At 45.8% G+C, this 26,133-nt stretch overlaps 1 protein-coding gene and 1 long non-coding RNA gene across 7 annotated transcripts in view; one reads left to right on the top strand and one right to left on the bottom strand.

Annotated features, from left to right (window-relative positions):
- LOC104141147 (uncharacterized) overlaps positions 1-349 on the bottom strand; it is a 122,558-nt gene extending 122,209 nt beyond the window's left edge. The window contains exon 1 of the long non-coding RNA XR_011134796.1: positions 295-349. This is a non-coding gene — a long non-coding RNA (uncharacterized lncRNA). The remainder of the gene's footprint in view (positions 1-294) is intronic.
- A 333-nt stretch (positions 350-682) lies between these two features.
- LOC104141146 (leucine-rich repeat and fibronectin type III domain-containing protein 1-like protein) overlaps positions 683-26,133 on the top strand; it is a 67,840-nt gene continuing 42,389 nt past the window's right edge. For 2 of the 6 annotated variants that reach the window (XM_068909597.1, XM_068909594.1), the window contains exon 1: positions 712-797. The gene's annotated coding sequence lies outside the window, so the exon portion shown is untranslated. Of the gene's footprint in view, positions 798-834; positions 1,054-26,133 lie in introns of those variants that run through there. The other 4 variants (XM_068909591.1, XM_068909593.1, XM_068909596.1 and 1 more) reach the window with 4 other exon arrangements.

Here is a 26,133-nt window from a genome sequence, read left to right as displayed (position 1 = left end):
CCCCGCGGAAACCGCGCGGAAAAGGGGGGAAAGGCGCCAAAAAAACGCGCAGGGCGCCGCGGAGACACGAGCTCACCGGGCGCCGCTCCGGCTCCGCGCGCAGCCGAGGCCCGCGAGGCGCTGCCCGGCGCCGCCGTTTCGCGCCCCTGGGGCGGGCGGCGGCCGCAGCGCCGGGGCCGGGGCCGCCCCCGCGGGACGAGCGACGGCACCGGCCGACGCTGCACGTGAGCGGTAACGACGCTCGACGCCCCGCGGCCTTTCCCTCCCCCTTTCTCTATTTTTCTGCTTTTTCACCCGAAGCGCGAGGTCACGCCTCGCCGTTTCCCTCACGAGCGGCCCCACACCGGGGCCGCCCCGCCCCGCCGCAGCGCGCCTGCTCGGCAGCGCCAGGCGGGAGGGCGCCGCTCCGCTCCGCTCCGCCGCCGTGGGCCGCCCCGCCCCGCGCCGCGCTGCGCTATGCGCGGGGAGCGCCGGCTGCAGCGGCGCCGCCGGGAGCCGGGCGGGCGGGGACCTCGCCGGCCTTCCCCGGGGGCCGCGGCGGGGCTGCGGCGGCCCTAGGCGGGGCCGCGGGCGGGCGAGCCGCCCCCGCGGCTGCGCGGGGCTCGAGCCCGGCGGCGCGGCCGCCGCTGCCCCCGCCCCGCCCCGCCCGCCGTCGCGGGAGCGGCGGAGCTGGAGCGGGCGCGCGGCTCCGCGGCGGAGCGCCGCCGGGCAGCCCGGCCATGGACGGCGGGGCAGCAGCGCCGGGCGCGCCGCCCCTCTAGGCTCGCCGGCGGCCGGCCGCGCCCGCTGCGGGACAGGTGAGCGCGGCGCCGGGGGGCTCCGGGGGGCCGCGGCGGGCGCGCGGGCTGCAGCGGCTCTGGCTGCCCTCGTTCCCCGGCGCTCAAACGCGCGGGGTCGAACCGGGGGTCGGGGCGGCGGCCGCGGGCGCTGCCCCGTCGCCGCGGGCTCGTGTCCGTGCTGGCGGCGCTCCGCGGCCTCGGGCAGCGTGGGAGCAGCGCAGGGCGCGCCCGCTCCGCTCCCCTCCGCGCTTGGATGGCTTTCCCCTGCTTCTGGGTAAATTGCAGTGTCACTGTCAGGTGCGCGGTGCGCCGCGGCTGGCGGCGGCGGCGGCGGCTCCCCCCGCGGGCGCGGCCCCCGCGCTGCTCCACGGCGGCGGGAGGCGGCTCCCCCCGCGGCGCGGGTGCCCCGCTGCTCCGGCGCGGCTGGGCAGGAAGGGGCGCTGGCCCTCGGTGCGCGGAAAAGGGGCTGGAAAACGCCGTGCTGTGTTTTGCCGAGGGAAGGTTGCTTTGAAAGAGCCCTGTGCTCCCTCCCCTGCGGCGGGTATCCGGTTGATTTCTTTCTCTGTGCTGTAGCTGGAGGAGTGAAAACTCTTGCTGTGAAGCACGTAGGGTTCTTTATCCCTAGACCTTAAAAATATTTTCTAGCTTTTTAAAAAATGTAGCAGACGTGGAGATTGATCCGCTCACCTCCCCTTCTGAAACGAGTAAAGGTAACGGGTCCATTTTAGGACAGCTTGGTGTGCGAGATATTGCCTGTAAGCACACAGCAGCTTTCAGGTGAGAGCAGCTAGGCTGCTTAGAGACCTGTCTATAAGGTAGATTTGCCCAAACGTACTAGGAATTTTAACTGAACTAGGTAAGACAGAAGCAGATTTTTTTTTTTGAGAGAGCCTCAGTTTTGTTTCTGAGAAAATGTAATTCACACTCCTAACAGTCATGATATTTTTTAGTAGTCTTTTTAATCTTGAAGGCCAGCTGAATAGTTTTGGATAATGAGGAGCTGCTGTAGGCGCATAAACGTGGCAGCCTATGGATCTGTAAGGCAATTAGATTGCACTTACTGCTCAATTTTTTTAATGTGCCTGGATGGTCATAATTCACAGACAAATGGCCGTTTTTCTTCCACCTCTTCTTAATTTAGGAGGAAATTATATGTTCCTAATCTTCTGTGTGATTTGCCGGGTCGGTAACCCAGGAGATTTTGAGATTGCTAGCATTACCCCAGGCAGTGCAGTATTTTCTCTGTGCTGCGTACCTGGTTGTTTCACGCCAAGGGTAGAGGCTGTTTCTCCCGGCCCTCTCAGCGCCCTGCCTGCGTGCTGCATTTACCGCAAGGGGGCGCGTTCTGAGCGTGATTTTTGTGGTGTGCACGTGTCCTCTGGGAACAGAGCTGCGGCCCATGGGGTCCACCCTTTTATAGGGGGAAACTCTCACCTCGGCCTACACTTTGCACTGATGGCCCAGAGCTCCTCTGGTCAATAGATCTTTACTATTTTCAGAGTTGTCAGAACGTTTTTGAAATGATTTTTTTTTTCTTGGACTGCATATGGTTATACCTTAACGCTTACAGTAGAGCAAGGAACCTCTGGAAAACTTATAAAAAGTTCCAAGCCCCTATAATGGGTGTTGGCAATTACACACAAATTTTGATGTTAGAAATAAGTGGTGTATTTAGGATGTCTGTTGTTGCCACAGGAGGAGATGATGCTCTGCTTGGAATTTGCATATGCTAGCTTACCAATGAATTGTGACCATCATCAGGAACCCTTCCTGCCATCAGGTTATCTTCTAATGCTTGTGTTTTCAGTCTGCAGATGAGAGCTCATAGTTGTGTGACTCAGGGTTTTTGCTGTCTCTCCAAAGGAAGCGTTTAACATGAATTCAGCAGGGTGAATTTTTTTAGATTAGAAAGAGGACCGTTCTGATAACCTAATCGCACCTACTGCCATACCTAGGCCAGAAGACTTCACCAAACAATTCTTGCATCAAGCCCATTGCTGCCGACTGAGACAGAGCACTACTATTCAGAAAGAGATCCACGATCCCGATTTGCGGAGTGTGTCGAGGAGAGATTCCAGAGTGTCCTTTGGTGCCGGATACTGCTGTGGATCTAATGAAGGGCCTGGATGGCTGGAAGATGGTGGTCTCCAGGGATGCTGCACTGTAGGTGCTGGGAACTTGGCAGCAAAGATTAGGCTGGCGGCTTGTTTGAAGTCTAAATCAGCAAGTTTGCAGCCCGAGGCTTAGTTGTGTGGGCCCTGGCAGGCAGGGCAGAGGTGATATATTTAGCTCTAGTTGGCCTCAACAGCAAAAATTGCTGCTTGGGTAGGACGGGTCTTCCAAATTGTGTAGCGACACGAACAGGGCGGGTTACTTCCGAGAAACACACTCCCAAGTCAATATTAAACAAAAGAATTCTCCTGTAAAACGTCTCATCCCTTGTCTTGGCTTCTTTTGGTGGTGAAAGGTATCAGTTTCTCTGCCAGGCAGGTAGATGTTCTTTTTGTGTGTCTAAAATTCAGCTTAGAAAGTGAAATGATTGTTCCCCTGAATGCCTCCCCTTTGGAGGGGAGAGTTTGTGCAGAGAGAAATTTGTTCCGAGGTCCATAGCCCCTCTCCACAACTCTTTCAGAAAAAGGACAGTTTCTTTTATATGTATATAATTTTTTTTTTTTTTTCAAAAATGAATTGACTGAAAATCACATTGACCTAGCTCTTCCTCCTCCCTGGAGTTTTTATCTTTCTTGTAAAAGCTGTTTTTTCATTAGAAGCTTCAAGAAAGACAGTGAACTTTAACCTTTTCCCATATTTTTCAACCAGCCACGCTCACCAGTTCTGGCGGTGGGTGTTGGAGTGGGTTTTACTACAGATTGTTAATGAAATGGCAGAGTGACAGCTCCTTGGCACATCAGTATGCTCAGACTGATTAGGTCACTCCCTCCTCTATAAAGACCAAAGAAAGTGGATAAATTTTGTGTGAATTAATTAGGGATTAAATGATTGGGTGTATGCTTTTTTTAATGCTTGTTATAGAGGTGTACAGCTTGGGACACTGTGACACCTAGATTAGGATGATGCAGGCAGCGTTCCAGGGCCTGGAGCAGCAGATGGGATTGCTTGCTTGTCAGTGTCCTTGGATGACGTAGGAAATGGATGCACAAAAGCTAAATGCTTCCTATTGCACCTGCACATATGCAGGTTGCGTGCAAGGGGGGAGAGCCTTGGAACTGGTCCCTAGTGCCCACTGCAGAAGAGTTTTAGGTAATGATGGTTACAATGGAAATCAAAGTGTATTTAGCAGTGTGGGCTAAATAGTATTTTATTCACTGCTCAAGGTCCCCTTGGTTCCAGCTAGATTCTCGCTTGTTCTGCTGAACCTGTTGCTCCATCTGCTGCAGCTTACCTCTTGTCTTTTTAACCCTCTGTCCTGGATAGGGTTCCTGTGTTGCTCATTCGTTAAAAGGGATAAAAAGCAGACTTCTCTCAGATCATTGCAAGATGAACCTGTCTCCTTGGGGTTTGTGGTTTCCAGGTGGGCCACTCACCAATCCAAAACTGGAATTTTCCCATGTGTCGGTCTCAAGCCCGCTCATAGGTTATCTAGGGTAGAGAGTATGAATGTACAGCAGGCATTTCTCATTGAAGTCTTTTTGGAAAGTGGAAAGGAAAAGTCATTGTCATCTGCGTGAGTGTTCCATAAGGATTTTTCACTACTATACTAGGATAAATATTTCTGTGGACTGAAGAATGAAATTCGGTTGCAGTGGGTAATACTGGACAAAGGAAGACTTCATAATTTCAAAAGAGGAACTGCAATAATTATTTTGTAACCGAGAGACGCTACACTTCTCTGATCCAATGCTCAGCTTTATTTCCTTTTCTAGAAGAGCAATTAGTCTGGGAAAATTGGCAACATTTAGCCCAGAAGTGACAGGAGTTCACTGTGAAACAGAGAGCCTTTGAAACATGTGCATGTTCTTTTTAATCAGTAACAATCACACTTCCAGACAAACGTCTAGGATCACTGAACCTCTGCTGAGCCCTGTCATATGCACTCAATACAATGCTGCTAAGACCAAGTAACTCCTCCTTTCACTGCAGTTTGTGCTTTCACTTTTTGTATTCAAAGCTAAATTATTAATATTCTTATGGATGCTTTGTGGCACCCCGAACAATTTCAGACGGCTTTGTAGGATAAGTGGGACGTGTTTTTATTAAACAATAGTCTTATCCAATTTTAGCAGCTTGTTGTCTAAGGTGCTCACAAGCATACCCTTTTTTGGAGAATAAATGTATCTTGAATGGGTTGTTACCCTCTTCACTTGTGTATTTCTGATTATCCTTTCTTTTGACAAGCTAGTACTTTTCCAAGTAAGCAGATATTTTTAAATGAAGGATGTTTCAGTGTGCAGCCTTGGGTGGAATCTGAGTTCGTTTCTATGTCCTGGTACACTTTTGAAGGTTACTTTTCATCGTCTTGGCTTCCATCTTCCCAGGGATCTCTGATGGTGGCAGACGTTAACGGACAAAGACATTCATGGTTACTGTACGTGTGCCTGTCACGAGCTTTATGTTTCCTGCTATGCTGCTGCTTAAACAGTGCAGATAACATAATAGTAGTTACCAGACTGTAGGTAGATGAGCTTTCCATCTCCATCTTTGCTCATGTGTTTTTGGGTTTTATTCCTTTCTCAAAAAAAAAAAAAAATCAAATTGCACCTAACTTTTATTACTCTGGATGTGATTAGAACACTACCTCAGTCCTCTTACTGCTATAACGCTGCTTTTCGGGTGACTAGTTCCTCACTAAAGTTCAGGCTTGACAGTACCAGCTCAAAGCCTGCTCTAGCATGGGTTCTATAAACAGTGACATGGAGAAAAATCGGTGTGTGACAGAGCCAGGAAGGTGAAGGGGGAAATTGCTGAGCTAGGCAAGGAGGCAAAAATGAAGGGTTTGGTTTCTCTGCTTCTCCTCACCATCTTGACCGATGCCGCAGCCTCAGCGGAAGGTGGGCACTGGCCTGAGAAGTTGGCTGGGGCGAGTGGTAAGTTCAGTAGCTGTGGGGAGAGTGGGAGCAATCGGAGGTGGGAAGGAGGCAGATAGGGAGAGTATAAGCAAGCTCTTAAATTGCTGTAGTAAAAGAACTAATAGCTTGTGCCTGTGTCATTGTTTCCCCCCCCCCCGCCCCCATCTAAAATGAGGTGCAGTCAACTCTCAGGTGGACATACTTTGTATTTTGGAGAGTTACTTGCATTTCTGCCTTCTGGGGTGAATGCTGGGAGCCCTGGCTGTGATGAGAATAATGAGTATTGATTCATAAGTGTCTTCTGGAGTCCAGTTTAGCAAAGTCAGCAACTCGTTTTCAAGCGCAGGCAAATTTGCTCATCATAGTAGAAAAATGGTAAATGAAATGCGTGTTGGTGCAAAGATGCACATCTCAAAATGGACAAAACAGGGATGTTTCAGAGGGAGTCGGTGTTTTTCACAGTCTCTGGAAAACGGATCCTCTGGGTATCCTAGCAAACTGGTTATATAACTTCTGCTTTGACTTTTAGTATCAGCGGGCATGCTGAGCTGTGGAAATCTCAACCCAGTCTGCTGCTGAATTATGTAGTTATAGGAGATAGCCTTCCTATTTAAGGAGGGAGGTATCTGTTGAAACTGGAAAACAAAGTAGCTTGAATTGGCTTGGTGGCTTTGCCTGAGCTGATATTTGAATTTATGGCTTTTCATCTTTGGGTCTTTGATGCGCAAGTGCCAGGGCAATAAATCTCTTCTAAAAATGTCTCAAACAAAATACTTTATGCATTGTGCACAGTGCAGGTCCCTCTGTTCCCAGGAATGACTGAGTCAGGCAGGTCTGCCGTGGCCATTCATATGATTGGTGGCAGGGCTTGTGTGCAGCACTGTCAGCATGTGACCTGCCAGAGTTTATGTGGAATTGCATTAATTCTTGCTAAAATTTGCCTGCTTGTACTGTTTTTGTTTGTACAGACACTTAAACTAGGGCTTGGCTAAAGATTTTGAGCTACAACCTGGACTGCAGCTGCAGGATGCAGTTATCGGGGTAGCAGCGATCACTGCAAGCATAGTAAGATGAGTTTGAGATCTGCACTAATAGGATTTGTGCTTAATAAAGGAGCTGTTTATATGTGCGAAGATAAGCGTGTGCAAAAAACCAATGTGATATAGCCATAGGAGGATTGAGCCTTGAAGATTTGATTGTAAACGTTTCATTTAAACTATTTTTGAAGCGTAGTCCAGTTTCCGACCACATCGTTTTGAGAACGGCTATTAAATTTCATAATGAAGGGCCTCAGTCTTGTGAACACATGAGTTACTAGTTGGAGGGGGGGGGGGTGTCAGGGAACAGTGCTGGTGAGTTCAGTAGCTTTAGAAATAATCCAATGTTATGGGTAGGACTTTCACTAATGTTTTTACTGGTATCTGCCCTTAAACGTGAGAGCCTCGACGTGGCTGTGCCACACTAATGGGTTTGTCCCTTTCCTCTAAGCCAAGAGAAAAGGGGGATATGTTCTGGGAACCCTTTCTGTTTCTTGGTGTGTTTTATTTGGGGTCCAGTTTTGCTGAGGGGATTGTTAGAATTAGGTAGAAGCATAAGATTAAATTCAAATATATGTAATTTTACAAATACATGCAAGATAGAGCTGGAACATGCAGCCTGCCTTTCACATTGAAAGGAGACATTTCATGTTCATGATGACTTAGGAGTCTCTCTTTCTATTAATATTGTTGATCTATTTTTATTTTTTTGTCAGATGACCTTAATGTTCAGAAAGGGCTTCTTTCTCAATTTGTTGTCTTTGGAAATGGTTTGGACTTAGCCTATCACTTCAGCTCATAACTGAAGCCAGAGGGAAGGCAGGATTTGAGTGTTGGACTAGATGACCTCTGGAGGTCCTTTCCAACCTAATTTACTCTATGATTTTATGCTATGTGAACAGCTGTAGAAATAGTAGCATTTTCTGGGTGTGTCCAGTGTTGGGGCATCTGCTAGGCTTTTATATTTCTGCGTAATAAAAAATGACTGGAAATGTTGACTGCTTTTGCAGTGTGTGTTTGCATGTCCATGCTGGATGCAAGCCAAGTCTGGAGAGGAAGTCATGTAGCTACATAACCATAATGTTGACCTGGTGTAGTGTGCTGTATCCCCAAGCACGGTGCTGGCTAGGGCTAGGACTTCATCAAATGCAACTGGCTGGTTTCCACTGGGAAGCTGGTTCATGTTGGTTAGAGTCGTAAGACTGGGAGAATAAATAAGCCCTCATCTGTCTGCAGGATGCTGTGCATGGAGGTGCTTAAAATTATACTTGTTGTGAGCGTAAGTCCTCTCCTGTATGTTGGTCAAACTTGGCTGGGAAAAAGTGGTTTGGTGAGGGGAAAAAGTGCTCAGCAAGTTGCATTTTGCACTGGTTGATAATATCCTGCTAGCCTTGGTTCTGCTGCCATATCATGCCTGGAGGTAACAAAGGCTGCTTTTCTGAGGAGACCCTGCAAGGAAAGGCCACGGCCATTTGGCAGGGGAGGTGATGTGAAGTGTGTTTGGTTGCAAAGCAGCTGAGCATCCTTCAGGAACTGCAAAGTTCAGTAACAAAAGGGCAGCAGACTCTCTCAGTTCAGGGCTCACAGTCGCTTCTTTTCTGTGAACAGCAGCAGGGTGGAACAACTACACATTTCCCATATTTTGTTTGTTTTTTGTGGTTCTAAAACATTGATCTATTTAGGTTTGTTGCTAGAATTAAACCTATTTCTACTCCCTTCACTTTGACGTCACGGGAGACTTGAAGTACAGGATCTTTACCCGTTTCCAACTGGAACGAAGCTAGAGTTCCTGGCATGGCTTCTCTGGGTGACGTTCTCCTGAATTCTGAAATAGCCTTGCTCAGAGCTGCCGTCTGTCCTGTTCAGCTGCTGCTGAGGCTAAAAAATATCACATACAAAGCCCTCTTTTCCACGTGAAGGAAACACGGGTTACCTTCTAGCTGAACACGCTCAAAATGGCAAGGGTACTTTAAGTGATTCTTGTTCCTCTGATGGTTTGTCAGTGTGGCTTTTTGTTATATTAAACAAAGGTTCACGAAGTAATGTGTATTCCATTTTATTTTGCCTTTTCTTTCTTAAACAGAAGAATGAAATCGGTATGTTGAATGAGTGAGATATAACATTGAGCTCCACAATACTGATCAAAGGGTTTAGGAGTAGTGCTGTCTGGAGAAGAGCTATTCCTTCTACCAGATGTTTACTCTTTTCATAGTTTATGATGATTCACTAAACTAGATCTGAGATTGTAGAGAAAGCTGTATTTTTTGTGCATTTAGCTATTGTGGTAATAGGAGCTTGCTCAGAGGTTGATGTGAATGAGAAATATCAAGATTCACGATTTCATGTGATGTAAAACGAGTCCAAAATGTTTTCAGTCTTCAGTGTCTACTGTGTAAAATCACTACTCGAAATAGAAAAGTGCAGTTCACTCCTTTTCCCACGTGACGAGTTTTAAATGTATGGAGAGTAAGGAGGACACCCAGGTTGAACATGTCCCTTCTCACAGGCCTGGCAAAGTGGCAGCTCTCAGATGTGAAGGAAACTTCTTAGCACCTACGGAAGCAGCAGAATATTTAGCCTTTTCTATTTCACAGCTCTTCCCTCACCCACTGTAATTATAAGCTATTTCTGAATCTGAAAGTACAGACTCTTTAAGTTCGCCTGAGAAAAGAATACTTTTCTCTGAATTCCCCGGCATTATGTACACTGGGGAAACTGAGAGAAATCCTAGAATGTCTCATATATGGTGTTATTGCATGGCGCGCTGTGCTTTGAGGTTATTACTGAGCTAATGACTTTGCTGTGATTGCGTGTTTTTCGTCTGTTCTTATTTTCATGTCATGAAACGTAATACGCGTGAGCAGCGTTAAATCAGGTCAGGAGTACTAAGTCATCCGTATCTGTGCCCGCTCAGTGCTGGCTTTCAGTATGATATTAAACCCGAAGTATGCATTCTTTGTTTCGTACAGTTCTTTTCCTACCAAAGAGGGGATCCAGGGGGGCTAATTATGTTAGCCTGATATTTGCAGTTTATCCCACAGTAACATATAAGGTGGATGAATCTATAGTTTGCATCTGTGCAAATTTTCCTATCAGGTTGAACTCCAGAAGGACCAATGACTGCCCAAATCCCGAGATTTGTTTGTAGAGCCAGTGCTGCTTTCTAAAACATGACTGCTTAATCCTGTGAATGCCCTAGTATAGCAGGATGCCCCAGGGATGGGTGTGCAGAACCTTTCTTTCTCATTTGTTTACTGCTACAGGATATTTGCATGAAAATGAGAGTGAATAACAGCACAGCATTTTGAATAGGGATTTCTGTACAAATATATATTGACCTTATTTGTAGAATTAGTGCAAAGAAAGAGGAGCCGAGACTGCTTCTGCCTTAAGTTGAAGCAATTCATTTGATCGTTCTGTTGACCTGTATGTGAGCTTCGTTGGTTGGGACGTGTAGGGGTAAAGGTCCTATGTCTGTAATTCCCTGCTGTGCAACTTTGGGAAAGTTGTTTCCTTTTCCTGCGACGACTTTTATCTTTTACCTTTTACTTGTTTCATCTTCTTGAATGAAACATTTCAGTATCAGAACTGCTAGCTGTCTTGCTCATTTGTGTCTGTGCAGAGCACAGCACTGTGGCTCCTAACTTTTGGGTTGTTATTTAGCTATTCTACCACATATAAATACTTTGAACTGGCCAGCCATTCCAGGATATGCATTTTTGTCCTAATGCTTCATCAAATACAGTCCATTATTGCATCAGGCTACTGCAGCATGGGTCTGCGTGTTTATCTTCAGGCCAGGAGTCTTTTTACCCTTCAAACGCTTTTCTTTGGTTACCTTTTGGGATGACTGACGTTCAACAGGAGTGGCATGTGGTCTGTTGAACCTTGCCCTTTTTCTGGCCATCTGTCCAGGTCAGAAGGTTGCTGGGCTATATGTGTTGCCCAGAAGTTACATGTCTTACAGAGGACAAAGAAAAGGGGGGGAAAAAAAGGTGCGCTAATACTCTCATTCCTCAGGACTTTGCTACTAGTATTTTGAGGTACCCGAAGGTGTGTTCAACCTGCTGCTTGTGATGTGTGTTAAGGTTTTGTTTGTGGAGAGTCCAGTTCATTCTCACTTTGAGGCCTTGGATTTGTTTCTTTTTCCTCCAGTTCTGTACGTTCTGTATCGGGACGTTCTGCCATGATTTACTGTACCTGAGATCTGAATTCCGTAGTGTGTTCCGTAAGGGGACCGTTATCAGAGAAAATTGACTCTTCTTTCTGGTACAGGTCAGTTCAGGATTTTTAGAACTTCTTTGAAAGGTCTGTCCTAACCATCCGCAGGAGAAGGCAAGAATCGCTGTGATGTTTATGGGTGGGAAGGAAGGGGAATTGAATTAGAGCTCCTGCGTAGATCAGCATTTTTGCTGTGCTTTTCTACCTGTTTCCCCCAGCGCCCTGACAAATCATATCCAAGTAGAGGAAAACAGTAGCTCTATTAGAGGAGCCAGGCTGGGAATGAGACTGGGCTCTCTTCCTGTGTTAATGTAACAGAAGAATAAAACTTTGTTTGCTTGCTTTTCTCTGAAATTATCTGCCTCTTGTCCTAAGAATATTTTATAATAATACTCCAGCTTCCAGGCTTCAATTTCTGCCCTTTAAGTTTTAGCGCAGCACCTTTTAGGAGGAAAAGGGAGGTCACGGAGAACGCCGAGGTATTGCACAGTGTTCACAAGTCACTTCTGGGGGGGATCCTGTTCCTCCTTTCTGTTCGTTGCAGCTGATTCATTGGAAGTGAAATCTGCTCGTTTGCAGAAGATGGTATAGATGTTGCTTAAGTGGTACGTAGGCACACCTTTCTTTGCCAGCGTGTTACATATCTCTGATTTAGTCCACTTTTAATAGGTTTTGCCAGCTAAGCACTACTCTGCTATCTGTCGATAAAGGCTGTGCTCTGTTTCTGGAAGTCCCCAAGTACAAATCTGAAAATGAATGTGCACTCAGAATACTTATTTCATCACTGCTGTGCTGTTTCTTCTGTTCAGCCGCTCTGGGGGCTTAAAATGGGAGGTTTTCCCACAGAGGGATTCCTCCAATAGGACCTGTGACGCTTGACTCTTATTTTGTAGCAAGATAAAAATCACTACAAATGGGCTAGAGAGCAATTAGTGGTCTCCAGGTTGGAAAACTTGATATTCAGAAGCAGTTCTATTCGGGTGAGGATGGGAATAGCAGGAGCTGGATTTAGGGAGTGCAGGAAAAGTGCCTATTTGGGAATACCTAGAAGGATCAGTCTGTTTAAAGTTTTAATGTGTAGATGAGCCTGGTCTCAGTTCTGCTCCTAGGAACCTTCCCTTTTTGTCAGTGCAGAGTGTAAACTATGGTCCTTGTCATGCTTCTGTTTATATATTTTTTTCAAGTTCTATCTGCCAGCCAGACACTGGGCCGCGTCTTCCCATGGCGGGGGGGTCTGGAAGCTGCATGCATCTGGGCACTTATTCTTGCTTTTAAGGAGGAAAGGGCTAAGATTGCCTTTAGTAGTTTACAAATTTACCCAAAACTTGCAAAGCCGCTCCAGATATGTTTGCCCGGTGCAGTGCAATGTGTTGCAAAAGTGCCAAAATTATTCCTGAAACTGGATTCTGCTGTGTCAACATGACACTGTGTGAAGGTAAATTAGCCCTGATGGAGTCAGAAGTAATTAACCTTGGGTGCAGAGCTGTGCTAATGCAGGTGCACGTTTTCTGTGCATTACCCCGGAATCTGGGAGTAGCTCAGTGCCTGAAGCATTTATGTTCCATCTCACTGAGAGCCGATTTCAACTTCTCTAATCCTGTGCTCCTCCGCGTGCTCCTGTGGATGCTGACCCTTGCTAGAGCTGAACTGATGAAACATTATCTACCTCTGATAATATGAGATCCTGTTCCTGATGGACCTCCCTGCCCCAATTTGCAAGGAACTAATGCTGCCACTCGGATGTTCCCATACTGTTTGGACGGTCTCTGCGCTTCGGCAAGTGCTGGCAGAAAGGGAAGCAAGTATTTGGCCTGTTGTTCCCGAGTGGATGGTAGGAGGAGAGGGAAGATTATTTCAGTCATTGGCATGAAGGTTTCTGAGCAGTGTCTATGTGAGATTGCTGAGGAGAGATGTACAAGATCTTGCAGACTTCTCTGGGACCTGGGCAGGGTCTACGTTTGACTTGTCTCGTACCTCTGACGCTTGAGAAATGTAGCGTCACGTAAAGAGAGTCAAACTGGATCCTCAAAGCATCGTTGCTTCTCTAGACCTGGTAACGTCTCTGCTTCAGGGTCGGTGCCTCGCGTGATCTTCTGATGTACCCGTGTAACACAGAGGCCAAACCACTGGTGGCGCTGGGCTAGTGGTGATTGAAGACGTGTGCCCCATGGGAATAACCTCCGTTGCTGCTGCAAGGTTAAACGAAGGCGGCAAAACTAAATTGGCAGGGCTGGGAAGCCTCTTGTGGCTGCTTTCATACCATTCCATGAAAGCAGAGCGTGGTCTTTAAATTACTTTACCAATTTATTCTCCGGCTTGTGAAAATGACTATAGCAAATGAAACATCATAACATTTTATTTTCTCGGCAAAATGATACATTGAAAGGTAAGTGGCACTTGGACCACGCAGTCAGAGACCCAATTAAATGTGCACGATCTGAAGGTAACAGATTGTATGGCCTAACAACACACCACAGGAAGAAATAACAGGCTTCAGCAGGCATGGTCAGTTTACAGCTAGATATACTGAATATTTAGCACGCTGAGAGTAAGCCCAATATAAATATTTCTCATGCAGTTGACTTTCTTGTGGCTTTTTGTGGTGGGTGGGGGGGTGTGGGTGTGTCTTTGTCTGGTGTGCAGTGTTGTGCACAAGAAAGTGTGGACTTGGAGACCAGAGGGAAATTTGTGTTGGTAGCACGTGGAGCATCCGTGTGAGGCAAGCGTGCTGTGTAACCGCTCAATAAATCGGCACATATGCAGCTAGCTTGTCAAGGTGGTGTGTAGAAAGGCAGATGGAGAAGAAGATAGTTAAAGTGGCTGGTTACTCAGTACAGAGTTGGGAGGAGAATTCAGGTTGTGTGAACGTATGTTGTACTGTACAACAGTACAGGGCTGTAACGGGTCTCGTTGCTGCCTCGTCCTTGCTGGACAGACTGTATTCTGCGTGCTGGAGAGAAGGCCTTGGCTTTCACGTTGCTCCTTGAAGCTTGACGGGAAACTTCCTTTAGCCACTGGGTCTGCAAGCACGTATCCAGAGAGAATGCACTTGGCAGCGGAGTACTCGGCAAGAATACGTGGCTCCGCTGGCGCGCACCGGGTGCCGCCTGGGGTGGGAGTCCTGTATTGCAGAACTGAGAGCAGGACCCCCGTATGCTGTTTTTCAGCAATGCTTCCAAGCGTATCTGCGCTTGGTAGCGGCGGCGTGGAGAAGCAACGGGAAAGGTTTATCAGGACTGGCAGCTTGTGAGCTGCTGATGTACCTTTTTCCCCTTCTTGTGACTCTGAGAAATAAACCTAAATACTATTAAGGTAATAACCTTATTAAGCCCTGAGGCTTCGGCACCTAGGGAAGCGGTCAGTGTGTTCATCAAAAGGTCCTTTAATGTTTTCAGCCTCCAGCCTTTCACGCTGTGTGTTTTGGAAAGATTCCTGCAGGTAATTCTGCATCTATGGAGTTTAAACGGTCCATAGGCACTGCAAGTGGTAGGTTTCTGAGTCTGTTAATTACACAGAAATCAGATTTGCTCTTTCTGGTTGACTGTCTTTGAGTTCTATACAGGGATATAATTTCTTTTTCTAAGCAGGCAAGGGATCAAGCCAGTTGTGATGACAGGCAGAAGCTTTGTGTTCAGCAGCAAAGGGTGTGGGAGCCCTGCAGCTTCCCAGGTAATTAAAGGAGGGCATAGCAAGATGCTTACAGTAGGGACATTGCTGGTTCTTCTTGGCATCATCTGTTTTTATTAACAACCACCCAGCTTTGTGTTTATCAAGACTCATCTCTCTTAGAGGAGCCGGGTCCAAGAAGACAAAAGGATCTTCGGTACACGCATAGATTGTCTCTGTGCGCTCAGCTGAGCTGGTAGGGTGAGTAGAGGTTGGGATGGGTGCTCCAGGGAGCTCTAAAGCAATGGAGGCCAATCTAAACTGTGCCTGGAAAAATGTCTGAAAGTGAGAGCTCCTGAGACTCTGCTGTTCGGCTTTAGGAGGAAAGTTCAAGTCTTGTGTGCGGACCCTACTGTGCACTCATTTAAAGCTTAGAGCAGTCCCCGTTGCTACAGAGAGGCTGTCTTGCTGTTCTGCATGTAGATGTGTGTTCTGCAAGGGTTAGGTTCTCTTAGCTTCTGCACGGCATTTCAAGCAGCTTGAGCTTTGAGCCTTTGACTCCACTTTTGAGTATAAGCTTTGAGTTTTGTTGGGGTGGCTGCTGTATTTTTTTCAAACTGGCACATGTCTTGTCAGTTGAGAAACTGTCCTTTGGTAGGGTCCGTGCATGGTAACAACGTTACAGCGCTGGCCTCTACTGGCTGAAGGAGGGGTTAGCTGATCCGTAGGGAATGCTTGTCCAAGGGGTAGGTCACGTTGGCCTTGAATTAAGAAAGTGGAAAGAAGAGTTAGGTAATGTGTTCCTTGACGTGATCATAGTTCTCTTTTATTCAGTCGTTTCTGGAGACAAGGCATTCGTTGGTATCCTCCTTGATTCCTGGAGAGCCAGGAAGACTTTCTGCAATTCTGTGAGGCGTTAATTCCAGGGACTTTGACTGCAGCGTATTGGGTTGTAGGGAAAGGCCACCTACAGAGAGCTTGTCGTGGTAAATAGTGTGATGCTGATGTTTGTAATAAGTGATGCGGAGTAGGAAAATTGCTATTTAGGTTAAGTGCCAATGTAGATACATACATTTGAAATGAAGCATCATTAAGAAAGACTCGCTGTAGGCGGGAGTCAGACCTCCTTTTAACCCTAAAAACTCCACTGCTCTAGCTGAGGTCTATGGATGCAAAGCGACTGTCATTAACACCTGCTAACCTGTAGGGCTGTAGCTAATCCCCAGAATAAATTCATTTCTAGTTTAAGCAAGGCAACTAGGGAATGGTCAACCTGCTGGCTCACTCTTGGGAGAGAAGTAACTGCAAAATAGCAACAGAACATTGTTCCCTTGCTCCCCCCCCTCCCCCCCCCCCGATTCTGCTTTTCTGTATTTGCACGTCCCTGGCTGCAGCGGGGTTTCCAAGAGAGCCTGTTCCAGTTTGAATGCTGTCCAAGAGAGTCTTTAGATTGAGGAAAGCTCATGTAGAAGGAGGGAGAGAAGCGAGTTCGTTCACAGCTCTGCAAAGTGAACTAGCCACTCTTGAGGGCTCGCGATGGAGCTGTTTGGAAATGCTTCTGGCAGCCTGATCTGGTGGGTTCAAGGCTTGGGAAAGCCTCTGCTCAGTTCATTGCTTCTTCAGATTTCTAGTGACGGCGGGGAAGCCGCTTCAGCTCTTTGATACATTAATAGTTCTTCCAGCCTTTAGGAGGTCTTATTTCCCCAGACGCAGGAGATGCTGAGTTGCTCGGCTAAGGAAGCGTTTGGGACCAAGTAAGGGCTATAAGTCGGAAAATTAGAATTAGTGATTACACATTGATTGTATGGGAAGACTAAAGCAGCAAGGCAGTGTGAGAATTAAAGAAACTAAATTTGAATGGGCGATACTGCGTTATGGAACAGCCCTGTAAGTGCCACAGAGGAAGCTTTCTGCACAACAGTCAGTTTTAGGGAACCTGCTGGAAACGCAGTGCAGTTTTGCTGTCGTTCTTTGGCTCGGTACAAGGCTTACCATCTCTAGTCTGGGGAAGGTCGTCTCTCTGAGCGTAAGGTCAGTTCCAGAGGATTCTGGATGTTTGAACCGCAGCTAATGCGATTGGATTGTAGCCCTGGGGTATCAAAGAGCTTCTGCTCTAGTACAGTAAATCTCTGTGTCTCAGTTCTCATCACCTTTTCCTCACTAGAAAATAATCCTCCCCTAAAATGCTCCGATACGTGGGATCATGCTTAGACTTTGAGGTCTGCTTTTACATTGACGTTTTCTCTGTGGCCTATGCTCTATCGGGAACTATTTGCCTTTGTCTGTCTCAGAGCTTTTGGAAAGAGACTTTTCTGTATTTCGAAGCATATTTGAATTTAACTAGGGGATAGCAATGCTTTCCTGATTTATGCTGCATCTTTTAAAGTTGCTTTCTTGCTCATAGTAATCATTATTTCTCTATCTCATTGTCTTTCTTTTCAGCTGCTTGCAAAGGTTTTTACAAAAGCTGATTTACCTGTGACTGCCATATAAGGCAATAGTTGCTGCCTTTTAGGAAATGATAAAATGAACCTTTGAAGTTGTGGCTATAAAACACTACTATATCAAAATATTCCGGAAAAGGGACTGTCAAAGCAAGGTGTTTTACATGTATATTGTGGCTTATTAAAAGCTTGCAGAATATATGTTTGTACTGGATAGTTCTACTTTGCATCTGCCTGTATCTGAGGGATTTTAAAAAATGTTTACTATGTTTGGTGTTTTTTCCTTTTTGTTTTCTTGCAGTATGTTTTCTAATGAAGTTTGCATAATTATTGCTGATGAACAAAAATCCAGTGAGAGAATTTTTCTGGGTTTTGTGCCAAGGTGTTTCTTAACCTTTGCAAGAGGATGAATTTAAGGTAGAAAAAAACTGCAGATGACGCAAAGCTCGAGTTAGCTGGGACCCAAAGAGACTGTCATTAGTTGCAGAGACTAATCAAACCTGGAGACTTGACATGAGCTGGATTTTATTCACAGAAGAGGAAAGAACAAAAGGTGACAGATTTCAGTGACGGCAGCTAAGTGTGCTCTCCTGCAAGTAGTTCAGAAACTGCTATAAGTGTAGAATAAAAGCATGTCTTAGACTCCCTGTAAATGCAAAAGGAAATGGTTAAAATAGTTAACAGCAACAGTTACCTGGTATCCTGTCAGCTTGATGTGTGCAGTATTTCTCGCCTCTCAGAAGAGGAAGCTGCAGGAGAGGTGGCTCAGAGAAGAATGTTTCGCATCTGGATGATGCGAAAACTTGCCTCACTAGAGATTTAAAATGAAGGATAAATAAGGCCTGTCATGACTTTGAAACTTCATGGGGAAGGTGAAGCTGGAACTGGGGATTTCTGAACTGCTGGGTTTGCCTGAGCTTGCTCAGGAGTGGGAGAGAGGTCGGGAAGGAGCTGCGAGAGGGCCGCTCTCATCTCTGCAGAGGTCTGAGGAGTGCTGAGCTCCTGCTTCCTGGCCACCCTCACGCTGGTGTGATGCACCGGCACCGTGTGCGGCTTGGCAGAAAGAGCTGCTCCCCAGCCAGGCGCTCAGACAGCAGAGTTGAGGTTTGCGCAGTCTTAGCGGCGTGCACGCGCTGCGTCTGCCGGCACCTCCCGCTTCCTGGCTGGACGACGAACGGTGGTAGTGAGCTTAGCAAGCTTTAGATAGCTCCTTCCCTAGGGCATTTTTTCACAGGTAGGCACAGTTGTTTATCGAAACATGGTAAAATCCTTCAGAGAGTCCTCAGGTAATGATTTAAGAGTGAATTCAGCTGCAGGGATATGAGAAACGGAAACACTTGGCCTGGGATTTTAATGAGGTAGGTGAGAAGAAAGGTCTCTACTGTGTGCAAAGGTAAAGGTGCAGGGAATTTGGGTTATATCGATAACTTTACTCTGCTCACCGTATGAACACAATTAGTGTATGCCAAGCGTAGGTGTCCCATTCTGCATGGTGAGAGAAGGCATGGCTGCTGCTCTGATACAGACTTGTCCCGTTTTACAGCATGTGAACTTTCCTACTTAGACAAATCCTACAGATTTCCATAGAGCATAGGTGCCTATTTTCCTTTTTTATTAATTATTACTTAATTATAATTTATAATATTTTATTAATTATTAATTAATATTAATTTATTGTTAATTAACCGATGGCTTTGTGCGACGCCCAAACTAATTGGCATGAACTCTGAGGGAGTTACAGCAAAATAAATCTCTATGTGGATGCTTTTGTTAGAATTAAAACGTACTCTGTTGTAGTAGATGAGTGAAGTAAGCTAATCCTGATTTGCAGCCATTTAAATTCTGATGAGAAGTGGTCACACAAGGATTAAATGCAATTTAAATGATCTATTTGAACTGTAATTCAGATTAAATGTTTTACGTCCTTGTAAAAGCAGCGTGCGGGTTATGATACCGGCATCTAGCATGTTCTTCCCATTCCCTCTTCATAATGAAGAGCAAACCATTGCTGTAAGTCACCAATTGAGCAGTCATTCCCCAGGAGTTTTTTTTCTTTTGTGTTTTTACTTTTCTTTAGGTTATCCTTTGTAGCATGGGTTTAATTCATGTTCCACAGTTCCCTTCATCATAAAATTGTGAAGTTTAGGACGAAAGTATTTAACATATTAGATAATTTAAAATCCAGCCTTGGTAAAATTTAAAAAAATGGAAAAAGTATTGATTTGTTCTACACATTAGAAATTGTATTATTATTCAGTAAGGGAGCATTAGTCACCCGCACAGCTGCTCAAGTGAGATGTAAATTGCAAGCATCACAGGACTGAGGATGGATGTAACTGTTGAAGTTTTCTTCAGTGGGTTCTCTGGGAATTCAGATTAATATAGGACCTTCTGTGTTGTCCTTCTGGCTAAAATGATATCTCCTAGCAGGCTCCAGAATCAATATCGCATTGAAGTGTTCACTTCTGTAGGTATCTTTTTGTTTTTTCCTCCCCTTATCGCATTTGAGATAAGATCGTCCCTTGCCCCAGAACTCTCCTCCTCTATCTCCTGTGGAGGCATGTTGTGATTGCTGATGTTGACTCGTTTGCCAAGAGTCCTTACGACAGTTGACAGCCTCCTCTGAATTGTCTTCTGAACCCCAGGGTGATTCGTCTTCTGCTTTCAGAGACGATAAGATTTGCTGGTTTAAAACTGCTTCAGAGATTTTGGGGACTGCAGACCAAAGATAAGCCTTAAAAGCCCTGGAGTGATGTGTTGAGAGATAGCCAGATGACAGATCAGTTTGTCACCGTGTTTATTCAGAGAAGCTTGTTAGCTTGCCAGATTTATTATCTTTATCAGAACTCTGTGCAGTGCCTCTATTTTGAGACTGTTCTTTCAACCTCTCTGGATAGCTCTTATCACAAGTACCTGGTGATTCTGGCTGAAATACTGTCTCTCTTCTGGCCATCTAGGGAATTCTCTTCCTGTTCAGGGAGAGCAGGACGCTGCTCGTTCTCGTATGCTGAAAACCTTGGCAAAGTTACCTTAGCTGAGATAGAGCCAAAGCCTCGGAAAACCACTTTCACGCATCACACAAGCAGTTGCCCGCGTTGTTCTGCAGTTTGCCACAGCTGCGCGTACGCTATCGCGTGGTGCCGCATCTTGAAGAGACCTCGGTCTTTCCATATGCCGCAGGGCATGCTTCATCGGATACCGTGCGATACATGCCAGTGTGATGGTTAAGAAGTTACGTGGCTCTCGTTCATCCTTGTTACAGATGTTTGGTAAATTGTCATCTCCTTAAATGATAAAGAGAAGGGATTTTAGCCATCTCTGGTTGCGATGAACTGTTTTCTCTGTCTGGGAGAACAGAAGAATTTCACTTCAAGGGTTTCATTAACACTTTTCAAGGTGATATAATCATTTACATGAGAGCTGGAGAACTTGCTAAAGGGCTCTTAATGAGCCATCTCCACTGTTATTCCATAGGATTACAGGCTGGATAGTGCTTTTCATGTGTTAAAGTAGCACTTGAAATCCCAAATTAGCCCCTGGCTGTGAGCTGAGAGGTCATTTTGTACTACAGGAAAATAGCAGAGCAGACCCCAGTGCTTTCTAGCATGTCACACAGAGCAGTTACCTCTGGCGTGAGCTTGATGTGGGCTCAGCTGCTCATCCGGTTACCTCTGAGCATACTGGTTGTTGGTTTACTGTGCCTGCTCAGCATCCTGCCTTATAGTGCCACGCCTCAGTTTCCCCGTTCATATTCAAGGTCGTGAATACATTATAGTACATAGATACTTCATCTCTGTCCTTGCTCTTGACGGTATGTTATGTAATATTTGGCTCTCACAAAGATGAGGGCGTATAAGTATTGCTGAACAGAGACTAGTAACCAGGCAATTGATTTCTGTGTTGCCTTTATAAAAAATGTGGCTTGCATGACGCTGTGCAGGTTAGTGGGTTTAAGAGCTAGCTCTGATTCCCATTTCTGAGTAAAGCCCTACCCAGAAGGAGCAAGGCTACACTGGTTTCTCTGTCCCAGAGATCATGTGGTTCAGCGTTGGGCCTTGGAGGGTTACTACTGATCAGTTTTGCGCGTGTAAGCCATGTGAAGTTACAGTAGCAAGAGCAGGAGAGGAGCTTTGTGCAAACTAGCTCTTAAATGAATGCACGTTCCTCATTGCTAGAACGCCATGATAATCCAATGGCCACGTGGTGTACAAAGAATCAGGCCCTTTTGTATTTCTGAAAGGCACCGGTTGCTTTACATCATGACAGTGGCCACCTTGTCTTTACTTTTACCCGGCACCGCTTCACAAGCGCTTACTGAAGTAAGAATCACCGGACCTCTCACGTAGCTACATTGCAAACGCTTGTTGCTGGAGTTTTTCACTAGGTCAAATGTCTTACCTTAAACTGGAAGCCATTGGGGATCTTGAGAGTCTGTCTTGTTTCAGCTAAGCCAGTAACTTGTTAGATGATGGTTCTGGTTGCTTTTGTGTTTCAGATGAATGTTCCTCTCTAGGTTTTTCAAGCACCTATAGTTTCCAGAGATGAGCTGAGTTTAAGCCTGAGCTGTCATCTCTTCTGACTCTCAACCACAGGGATGTTTTTCATTGTTATTTTGTGTCCGTATCCAGTTTTTTTGTTTGTTTGTTTGCAAAGGATGCTATGAGTGAGAGGACAAATTATGTTTAGGAGCTATTCAATACAATTAGAACTACAGCAGTAACCTAGACTGACTGGAGCAGTGCAGCCACTTATTAAGCCTAGGCATGCATGCAGGTCCTTAAATTCCTGTCAGGATGTTGTGTTTGCCTATTGCTCTGTGTTCCTTCAGTGTAATACCAGAAACAGCTCCTGTACCAGAAACAGTTCAGGTGATAAACAGTTCCATCCATTAAAAGTTCAATCCGATTTTTACCTTTAAAAACGGAGAACTTAGTGAAATAGTCCATGACACGTGGCTTTTCAGGAGCTAAATTTGGGATCCTTAAGATTCGAGGAACAGGTCTGGGAATGGTTTGCTGTTTCTAGCCATTTTCAGCATTTAGCACTTAAAGTCATGGTTACTTTACTTCTCTTCACTGAGACCTGAGCCTTCAAAATAATTTAATATATCTTGTTCCCTAGACAGGTTATGTTATTGAAACATATGTTTTAACAGCACCGCTAGATGCTGCTTGCGTACGTGTAATTTTGTTCTGTAGTATCTCTGTGCAAGAATTGCTTCATTTCCATCGCAAATGACTTTCCTCTGCTTTGACCTCATCCTAGAGTTTTGTGAGGGCACCGGACAGCCTGAGAGTACGTTGGGGTCATGGGAACATTGCAATATAAGAGGCCTCTGCTTGATTTCTGTTCAGGAAAAGCAGCAGGAGCTGCGGGAGCATATGTGTAAATCACAACTGCCCACGGTGTGAGTGGGGTACTGGGCCACCCTGTCATTGCTGCCGGGATTGTGTGGAGGATTCAGAGATCCAAGAGGCTTGGAGGCGGCATAAACCGTCAGGATGCCTGAACTTGGAGGGGGGCGAGAAGTGGGATTTGTCTCTTGCAGGAGTCAGCAGATAGAAAAGCTGCTTTAGGTCAAGCATAGGAGGAACGGAGCCGTTGTCTGGCAGTGTCCACTGCTGTAACCTGCGCGTGGCAGGGATGGGAGAACCCAGTCGTCTTCTGCAAGGAGTTGGGAGTTCAAAGCTCACCTCCAGTAGAGTTTGCCCCCTTGTTCAAAAGACATGGAAGAGACAGGCATTGAAGATAAAAGAAGGTTATTGTAGTATAGCAGACTATCCTGGGCCTTTATCAGTCTGCGCAAGAAAGTGGAATAAATAATACCTGCACCACATGCAGCCACCTTCCTGAAAGGAGTAGGGAACGTTCTTTCGGCTAGATTCAGCTGTCATTTAGGGTTATCGTGAAGAAAACCGCTAGATGCTTCACTCCTATTTGCTCGTGACAATGCAGACGAATAATCAGGCAGCTGATTCTTTTTTTTACAGTCTCTGCAGACTCCCAGTGTATCTTGGCCAATTTTTTTCATTGCAACCCAGAAAGTTATTGTGCTGTGAACTGTGCATATTTTGAGCATTCTTCCAAGCAGACTGTTATTTGGCAATAATTTGTGTGATCTTTAGGGCAGCCCAGCAGGCTGTGCGCGTGATGGAAGGAAAGGACGGAGAATTCAGACTTCAAGCCTGATCTGTGTTAGAAGCAAAATGTTCAGAAATTGAACAAGCAGTAGGATAAGAGATGGGGTGTGTGAGGAAGAGCGTTGCCAGCAGGTCGAGGGAGATGATCCTTCCCCTCCCCTCAGGCCTGGTGAGGCCACACCTGGAGTTCTGGGCTCCCCAGTACAAGAAGGACACGGACCTCCTGGAGCAAGTTCGGCAAAGGGAAGACGATTAAGGGACTGGAGCATCTCTCACGTGAGGAGAGGCTACGAGAGCTGGGACTGTTTAGCCTGGAGAAGAGAAGGCTCAGGGGAGCGCTCATCAGTGTGTATACCTGATGGGAGGCTGTAAAGAAAAGGAAGCCAGAGTCTTGTCAGTGGTTTCCAGTGACAGGACAAGCGGGCACAAATTGGAATACAAGAAATTCTGTGTAAACATAGAGAAAACTTTTTTACTGTGAGGATGATCGAACAGGTTGCCTAGAGAGTTTGTGGAGTCCCCGTCCTTGGAGATATTCAAAACCTAACTGGATGCAATCCTGCCTGGAAAAAAGCGGGGGGGGGGGGGGGAGGTGTTTCAGAGTTGGCTCTTTCAAAACTACAAGTAGCCCTTAAAAGATAAATCAATTTAAGCTCCTCTTTCCCCTGCTGTGTATTGCTGGGTTTGTGATGTGATTGCTGAAGTTAAACATGCACGACCTGTCCTAGAAGTGTTCTTGCAGCTGAGACGGGGTGAAAGTTATTTCATGTCACTGTTGGTAGTACACTACTGTGCTCTCTCTGAAAGATGCAGATGCAAACTTCAGATCTCAGGTCTTTACCTTACGTGTTAGAAGATTTTTGTTGCTATGTTAAAGCATATTAATGCTATGCGTAAGTCATCACTAAGTAGGAGCACAGACTTTTGGACAGCAGTTTTAGCTGTCTTTAAAAAAAAAAAAAAAAAAAAAAAAAAAACCACCTTGAAGTGTTTCAGCACAGCCATGATGTTGGATTGCACTGTCTGGATATGGGAGTGTGTGGGAAGCTTCTTCACTGTCTGCTTTTGTTGGACCTCCTTAAAGGGTTTCAGGAAAGGATTTTGTTTTACCAAATCAGTAACTTTTATCAACAGAAAAGAGTATGTGAAATGGATGACAACAATTTCACACTTCCGAAAGTGTCTACTCATTCCATAGATACTGTCACAAAGGTATTGCTTCTCAGTGTAATAGCTATGAGACAAAAAGAGTAGTTTGCAGGGAAGACTGCAGGCGTTTTTGGCTGAGACAGCTGTAGTAGGTGGCTGGGAGCAGTGGCATACTGTGTGCTGACTTGCTGCGGATGCCAGTCGTTTCTTAGTTGTCTTGCTTTCTTTGGCAACAGGATGTCAACTAGTTGAGTTAAAGCCCCAAAAGGAAAAGAGATTAAGCTGAAAGTCTGTTACAGGCTTGAGTGAAGCCCTGCTTCTCAGAAGGCATAGACTCTCAGCAGTCAAGCCTAGAAGGCAATAATGATGTTAGGTTAAATGTAAGGATCGAACTGCACTCCTGATTTGCGGAGGTTTCGAGTCCATAGCAGCTCTCACCATCTGCATCTAGAGTTCTGGATGCTCAGCAGGTCTCTCTACACAGGACCTGATTAGCAGAGGCCTGAAATAGGCAAAGGTGTGAAGAACGCAAATTAATAACTTTGCATTTTTTGGACTGTGATTCTCACTGGTTCTTTGTTGATTTAGCAAAGCAGCCCTTCAGAGAAGGGAGAGAGTTCCTATTCCGAAGGTTATCGGTCTAAGGCAGCATTTGTGAGGTTGCTGACTTTCTGACTTTATCATGCTGCATGCAGATGTGCTATTTCAAGCAAGCAGAATATATTTGTTACTCTGGAGTAAGTGAATAGTGATCAGTTCCTTTAGAAGTTGCTAAAGATCTCACTCTCAGATTTTGGATAAACTTCATTTAGGTTTTGGAACCAGAATGCAACCCAAAGATTTTCTGTGATAATATCTGAAAGGTGTTAAAAGCTCTGCATTTCGCAAAGAATGGCATGTGTGTGTATTTGTGAGGATCTGGATCTCTGGTTATTTAGCAAATGTTAGGCTTTCTTCCTGTTCCTTAGAAAAGGGAAAAGGAGCTAGAATTGCCTGAGAAGTACGTGAGGTCTATTGAGGTCAACAGTGTGCGCTCTGCAATGTGGTATCATGCTGTGATTCCAAGAGGGCCGTGCACCTTTAGGACTTGTGTAAAATCTACTTGCGCTTCTCTGTAAGGCACTTTGTTCCGTAGGGCTGGCTGCCAAGAAACTGATAGCCCCTCAAACATTATTACATTATCTGTGTAATAATACATAGATTATTTTTTCAAGAAATTGGTTCTCGGTGCAGGAAGCACTCTGAAATTTCAGAAACTGTGCAAAGGACCAGCGCTTCCTTCATGTCTATTATCTGAGCTGAGCACTTGCAGGAGCAGATAGTATCTGCTTTTCTTATCTCTTTAAAGATGCAATTAAAACAGTGCAAAATACTACCAACAGAAAACCAACTCCCAGGGAAAACAAACAAACAAACCAGAAACATAGCCTCTTTTTCTGGAGAAGGAAGATGCTCCCTGCAATGCTGTTCATACTCAAAACAAGATGAGCTGGGGCAGAACTCCAGGGGAGAGGAGGTGGGGGGGGGGTCAACGCTGGGAAACAGTTGGCACTTAGTTGGCACTTCAAATCTTCAAAGCACTTCCAGAAACATTAAATGATAGTTCTTTAGACTTCCAGCTGGGGGATGTGTAAACTGCCGCTCTTTGTACATAGTGGCTAGGACACAGTAGTTTGATTTACCTTGGCTGCAGCAGGAATCGGTGAATTAGCTAGCAACTGTCAGTGTCT

The sequence above is a fragment of the Struthio camelus genome, chromosome 16, assembly GCF_040807025.1.
Source record: "Struthio camelus isolate bStrCam1 chromosome 16, bStrCam1.hap1, whole genome shotgun sequence".
Lineage (NCBI taxonomy): Eukaryota > Metazoa > Chordata > Aves > Struthioniformes > Struthionidae > Struthio > Struthio camelus.
The sequence above is the reverse complement of the archived record's forward strand: the minus strand, read 5'-3'. Positions and strand labels throughout refer to the sequence as shown.